Source organism: Peromyscus maniculatus, chromosome 3 (genome assembly GCF_049852395.1).
Source record: "Peromyscus maniculatus bairdii isolate BWxNUB_F1_BW_parent chromosome 3, HU_Pman_BW_mat_3.1, whole genome shotgun sequence".
In the NCBI taxonomy this organism is placed as follows: Eukaryota; Metazoa; Chordata; class Mammalia; order Rodentia; family Cricetidae; genus Peromyscus; species Peromyscus maniculatus.
Window position 1 is genome coordinate 146,533,017 of NC_134854.1, and position 7,199 is coordinate 146,540,215.

Here is a 7,199-nt window from a genome sequence, read left to right on the forward strand (position 1 = left end):
GTGTGTGTGTGTGTTTGATATATTTTTCACCCCAATAATCTTATCTAGGGGTCAGAGAACAGAACAGCCACTATATTAGACATTAGACATAGATTTAGGTAGTGGTAGCACGTGCCTTTAATCCTAGCTCTCTGGATGCAGAGATCCATCTGCATCTCTGTGAGTTCAAGGCCACACTGGAAATAGCCAGCATCGTGACACACATCTTTAATCTCAGGAAGTGATGGCAGGAAGCAGAAAGGTATATAAGGCATGAAGACTAGGAACTAGAGGCTTTTAAGCTTTTAGGCTTTTAGCAGCAATTGAGCTGAGGTCAATTCGGATGAGTATTCAGAGGCTTCTAGTTTGAGGAAACAGGATTGGCTAAGCAGTTAGCCAGGTGAGGTTGGATGTGGCTTGTTCTGCTTCTCTGATCTTTCAGAATTCACCCCAATACCTGGCTCCCGAGTTTGTTTTTATTAATAAGACCTTTTAAGCTTCGTCTTACATCTGGCATCCTACTTGTGGGGTACCAATTCCCGAAAAAGTCACTTGCCTGTGGCCTTGCAGTCCCCAGCTCAGGCCCAAGCTGCACTTTGCTGCTTGTATGCCAGTAGGATTTGCTGAAAGAGGCAGAGGCAGGAGGATCCCAAGTTCAAGGCCAGCCTGGGAGGCTTTCTGAGGAGAAGCTATGGCCAGGGCCAGACCATGCCACGAATGGTGGTAGCGGGACCATGGAGGCAGCGACTGCTGCTCCACATTGCTGGCTGCTTCTCATCGTATTGATCGTGGTAGTGATGCTGTTACTGGGGATGAAAGGTTTACCACTGCTTGTTCAGAAAACAATTGCCAGGACCATTGTGTTACAAGAAAGCATCGTCAAAGGTAGGTTTGGAGAAGTTTGGAGAGGCAAGTGGTGGGGAGAGGTTGTTGTGAAGATACTCTCTTCTAGGGAAGAACGTTCATGGTTCTGAGAGGCAGAGATTTATCAGACCGTGGTGTTATGCCATGAAAACATCCTAGGATTTATAGCAGCAGATAACAAAGACAATGGCACATGGACTCAGCTGTGACTGGTGTCTCATTACCCTGACCATGGATCCCTTTTGATTTCACTCTGTCTACAGCAAGCCGTCCTGCCCATCTTCATATGGAGATTGTTGGTACCCAAGGAAAGTCAGATATTTCTCACAGAGACTTGAAATCAAAGAATATCTTGATGAAGAAGAATGGAACCTGTTGTGTTGCACACTTGGGACTGGCTGTGAGACAGGATTCTGCCACAGACACAATTGATATTGCTCCAAACCACAGAGGAGTCACCAAAAAAAAAAAAAAAAAAATCTGCAGTGAACCATGACTACGCCTAACAACAACTTTAAAATCTCCAAAAAGAGGATGAGACCCCACAACAATGATTTGATTAGGACAATGATAACACCATTAAGCTGACAAAAATCACCCAAAGATCAGCTTTGGACTACAAACTGCTCAGGACAATTTCAAGATGGCTAGCTGAGACGATCCAGCTGCACAGACTACTCAAGCAAGGACTTGAGACAATTAACCGAAAAATATTCTTTTCAAGACTCCCTAAAGATGTCTTCACCCCTAGAAAGCAAGAAGTAATTTTAAGAAAACAAGGCCCACATTCCCAAGAGGTGGGGTGGGTGGTTTTTGGTCATTCAATGACTTATGGATAATTGTCATTGTTTAGGATAGTTGGTTACAAGTTGTTATTGTTAATGGTCAGGGGGAAAAAAGGTTAAAAAAGGAGATTAGACTCAGGATTCTTGTTTAAAAGAAAAAAAAAGAAAAAAGAGGATACAAATAAGAGGTAGATTTGAATCTACTCTGAATAAATAAAAGAGATAGAAATAATAGGATAAAAGCGTTGATTATTGAATCTACTCTGAAAAGAAAAAAGGGTAGATGTTGAAATGATAAGAGGTAGATTAGATGTTGAAATGATAAGAGGTAGATTTTTTAAATCTACTCAGAAAAGAAAAATGAGAGAATATGGATATGATAAGATAAAAAGGTACATTATTGAATCTACTTTTAAGGAACTACTTGTTTTAAATATTTTACATTGGATTGGATTTTTTCTATATTGTATATAAATTTGGTATTGGACTCACCAAATTAGGATAAATAATGAAATTTTTTGTCTGAATTTGTCAAATGTTAATGGACTGGACATTGTTGATGTATATAATGGAGTTTTTTGTCTGAGTCAAATGTTAATGGACTAGACATTGTTAATGTAATTCTTGACTGTATATATTGTATATACTTATTGTATATACTTTTTCTTATATTAGTTATAATTTTTTATTTTAAACAAAAAAGGGAAATGCAGTTGATATATTGTGCACCCCAATAAACTTATCTGGGGGTCAGAGAACAAAATAGCCACTATATTAAACATAGAGGTTAGGCAGTGGTAGCACATGCCATTAATCCTAGCATTTCGAAGGCAGAGATCCTTCTGGATCTCTGTGAGTTCAAGGCCATAATGCAAACCACCAGGCATAGTGCCACAGACCTTGAATCCCAGCACTTGAGAGCTCATGTCTTGCTTGGGAAAGACACACGCCTTTAATCTCAGGAAGTGATGGCAGGACGCAGAAAGGTATATAAGGCAAGAGGACCAGGAATTAGAGGCTTTTAAGCTTTTAGGCTTTTAGCAGCAATTCAGCTGAGATCAATTCAGATGAGGATTTAGAGACTTCAAGTTTGAGGAAACAGAATCAGCTGAGAAGTTGGCAAGGTGAGGTCAGCTGTGGCTTGTTCTACTTCTCTGATCTTTCAGATTTCACCCCAATACCTGGCTTTTCTGGGTTTGTTTTTATTAATAAGACCTTTTAAGATTTGTGCTACATATGTGTACATATATATATATATATATGATTTTATGTGTGTGTGTGTGTGTGTGTGTGTGTGTGTGTGTGTGTGTACTGAGGTAGGAAACAGCAAGTGTGTAGAGACAGTTCAGAAAGAAGCAGAAGCTAGAAAAACTAATACAATAGAACCTTTCCACAAACAAGACTTGTGTAGACAAATGGAGGCATACATATCAGACTTTCTGGTCTGATATAGATGTACATGGGGACTCTACGTCTCAGTACAAGACACTTGGGAATCTATTAGAAATATTGCACAACTCAGGCAGACATCCTCTACTCAAGTGCAGGCCACAGCAGCCAGAAGAACTAGAAGGCATATTCAGACAGAGACTCAACTGCTGGACCAGAGGACACTAGGCCACCAGAACTCCAGCTAGACCTCCCACCTGAGGACTTCCTCCCCTCTCTTAGTGCACCCCAGACACTACCCCCAATCGCCCCTCCCCTAATCACAATGTCCCAGCCCCCAATGCAGATGGAGAGCCCATGCTCAACAAGAGGCCAGGCCAGCTGCCAGAAGTCTAGTCCTCAGCTTGGGAGAAGAACCTCTGTTCAAGCACAGATCTCACAGAATTAAAGACCAAAAATGAAAGAGAAACCAAGAAATTAAACACCCACCAAAGATAAACTTGACACCTAGTCGTAAAATCTCCTCAAACCCAGATGCCTGGATGCCAGACTAAGAATGCAATCAACAACAGCCATGGTGATATGTCACCACCAGAGCCCAGTTGTCCTACTACAGCAAGCCCTGAATATCCCAACACAGACAAAGTACAAGAAAAAGACCTTAGAACCAACTTTATGGAGATGATAAAGGTCCTTAAGGAGGAAAAATGAATAAACCCCTTAAAGAAATCAAGAAAACCACAAACAAAAAATTGGAGGAAATGAATGAATCCCATGAAGAAAGCCAAGAAAAAGCAGACAGTTGAAGGAAATGAATAAAACCACTCAAGACCTGAAAATGGAAATAGAAGCAATAAAGAAAACACAAAATGAAGGAATTCTGGAAATGGAAAATCTAGGTAAGTGAATGGGAACTACAGATACAACCAAGAGAATACAAGAGAGGGAAGGGAGAATCTCAGGCATTCAAGATACAATAGAAGAAATAGATACTTCAGCCAAAAAATACTAAATCTAAAAAATTTCTGACACAAAACAGCCAGGAAATCTTGCACTCTATAAAGAGATCAAAGCTAAATATAATGGGAATAAAACAAGGAGAGAATCTCAGCTCAAAGGCCCAAGAAAATTTTCTTAATCTAAAGAAGGAGATGCCTGTACATCACGATCCCTGACTTCAAGCTCTACTATAGAGCTACAGTAGTAAAAACAGCTTGGTATTGGCATAAAAACCGACATGTGGACCAATGGAATCGAATTGTAGACCCTGACATTAATCCGCACACCTGTGAACATACAGTTTTTGACAAAGAAGCCAAAAGTGTACAAGGGAAAAAAGAAAGCATCTTCAACAAATGGTGCTGGCATAACTGGATATCAACATGTAGAAGGCTGCAAATAGATCCATATCTGTCACTGTGCACAAAACTTAAGTCCAAATGGATCAAGGACCTCAACATAAATCCAGCTACTCTGAACCCGCTAGAAGAGAAAGTAGGAAGTAATCTTGAACGCATTGGCATAGGAGATCACTTCCTATCATATAACACCAGTAGCACAGACACTGAGAGAAACAATCAATCAATGGGACTTCTTGAAACTGAGAAGCTTTTGTAGAGCAAAGGATAAAGTCAACAAGGCAAAGCGACAGCCTACAGAATGAGAAAAGGTCTTCACCAACCCCACATCTGACAGAGGACTGATATCCAGAATATATAAGGAACTCAAGAAATTAGACATCAAAATGACCAACAGTCCAATTAAGAAATGGGATATAGAACTAAACAGAGAATTCTCAACAGAGGAAACTCAAATGGCTGAAAGACATTTAAGGAATTGCTCAACATCCCTAATCAGGGAAATGCAAATCAAAACGACTCTGAGATACCACCTTACACCTGTCAGAATGGCTAAGATCAAAAACACTGAAGACACTTTATGCTGGAGAGGATGTGAAACTAGGAAAACTCTCCTCCACTGCTGGTGGAAATGCAAACTTGTACAACCACTTTGGGAATCAATATGGTGCTTTCTTAGAAAATTGGGAATCAATCTCCCCCAAGATCCAGCTATACCATTCTTGGACATATACCCAAGAAATGCTCAATCATACTACAAGAGCACTTGTTCAGCGATGTTCATATCAGCATTGTTTATAATAGCCAAAACCTGGAAACAACCTAGATGCCCTTCAACTGAAGAATGGATAAATAAATTGTGGTACATATACACAATGGAATACTACTCAGCAGAGAAAAACAATGACATCATGAGGTTTGCAGGCAAATGAGTGGATCTAGAAAAAATCATCCTGAGTGAGGTAACCCAGACTCAGAAAAACAAATATGGTATGTACTCTCTCATAGGAGGATACTAGATGTGGAACAAGGATGACTGGACTGCTACTCACATCACCAGTGAGGCTACCTGGAAAACAGGACCCTAAGAAAGACATGGGGATCGCCCAATGACGGAGAAATGAATGAGATCTACATGAACAACCTGGACATGAGTGGGAGTAATGAAGGGCAAGGGCTGAGGGAAAGAGAGCCTGTGGGAGCGAGAGATCCCAGCTGGATCAAGAACAGAGAGGGAGAACAAGGAATAGGAGACCATAGTAAATGAAGACCACATGAGAAAAGGAAGAAACAAAGTGCTAGAGAGGCCCACAGAAATCCACAAAGATAGCCTCACAATAGACTGCTGGCAATGGTGGGGAGACAGCCGGAACTGACCTACTCTGGTGATGGGATGGCCAAACACCCTAATAGTTGTGCTGGAAACCCCATCCAACGAGTGAGGGATCCGGATGCAGAGATCCATGGCTAGGCCCTGGGTGGAGCTCCGGGAGTCTAATTAGCAAGAAAAAGGAGGGTTTATATGAGCGAGAATTGTTGAAACTAAGGTTGAATAAAGCACAGGGACAAATAGCCAAACGAATGGAAACACATGAACTATGAACCAATGGCTGAGGGGCCCCCAACTGGATCAGGCCCTCTGAATAGGTGAGACAGTTGATTGGCTTGATCTGTTTGGGAGGCGTCTAGGCAGTGGTACCAGGTCCTGGGCTCATTGCATGAGTTGGCTGTTTGAAAACTGAGGCTTATGCAGGGACGCTTGGTTCAGTCTGGGAGGATGGGACTGGACCTGCCTGGACTGAGTCTATCAGGTCGATCTAGTCCTCAGGGGAGGATTTGCCCTGGAGGAGGTGGGAATGGGGGTGGGATGGGGAAGGGGAGTTGGGCAGGAGAGGGGAGAACAAGAGAATCTGTGGCTGATATGTAGAACTGAATGGTATTGTAAAATAAAATAAAGGAAAAAAAATAAAGAAGATGCCTATAAAGGTACAAGAAGCATACAGAACACTAAATAAATTGAACAAGAAAAGAAAGTCCCCTCACCACATAATAATGAAAACACTAAGCATATAGAACAAATAAAAATTATTAAAGACTGCAAGGGGAAAAGACCAAGTAACATATAAAGGCATTCCTATTAGAATTATACCTGACTTCTCAGTGGAAACTATAAAAGCCAGAAGGACATGGACAGATGCACTGCAGACTGTAAGAGACTATAGATGACAGCCCATACTACGATAGCAAAATTTTTATACAACATAGATAAAGATATGATATTTCATGATAAATTCTAATTCAAACAGCATCTATTCACAAATCCAGCCCTACAGAAGGTAATAGAAAGAAAATGCCAACCCAAAGATGTTAACAATGCCTATAAAAACACAGGAAATAAATATCTCACTCAAGCAAAACCAAAAGAAGGGAAGCATACACTTATACACACACCACCACCAATAATAACAATAACAAAATAACAAGAATTAAAAGTCATTGGTCAATGATATCTCTCAGTATCAATGGACTCTATTTCCTAAGGAAAAACACACAGAATAACGAAATGGAAGCAAAACCAGGATCCATCCCTCTGCTGCATACAAAAAACACACCTCAATATCAAAGATAGACATTACCTCAGAGTAAAGGGTTGTAAAAAGATATTCCAAGCAAATGAACCTAAGAAGCAACCTTGAGTAGGCATTCTAATATTTAACAAAATAGGCTTCAAACCAAAATTAATCAAAAGAGACTGGGAGGGACACTTCATACTCATCAAAGGAAAAATCCACCAAGATGACATTTCAATTCTTAGCATCTATTC

The 7,199-nt window shown here is 40.6% G+C and overlaps 1 pseudogene; it reads left to right on the plus strand.

The window, feature by feature from the left end:
- Positions 1–623: 623 nt before the first annotated feature.
- Positions 624–1,339, plus strand: LOC143272247 (TGF-beta receptor type-1 pseudogene; annotated as a pseudogene).
- Positions 1,340–7,199: the final 5,860 nt, after the last annotated feature.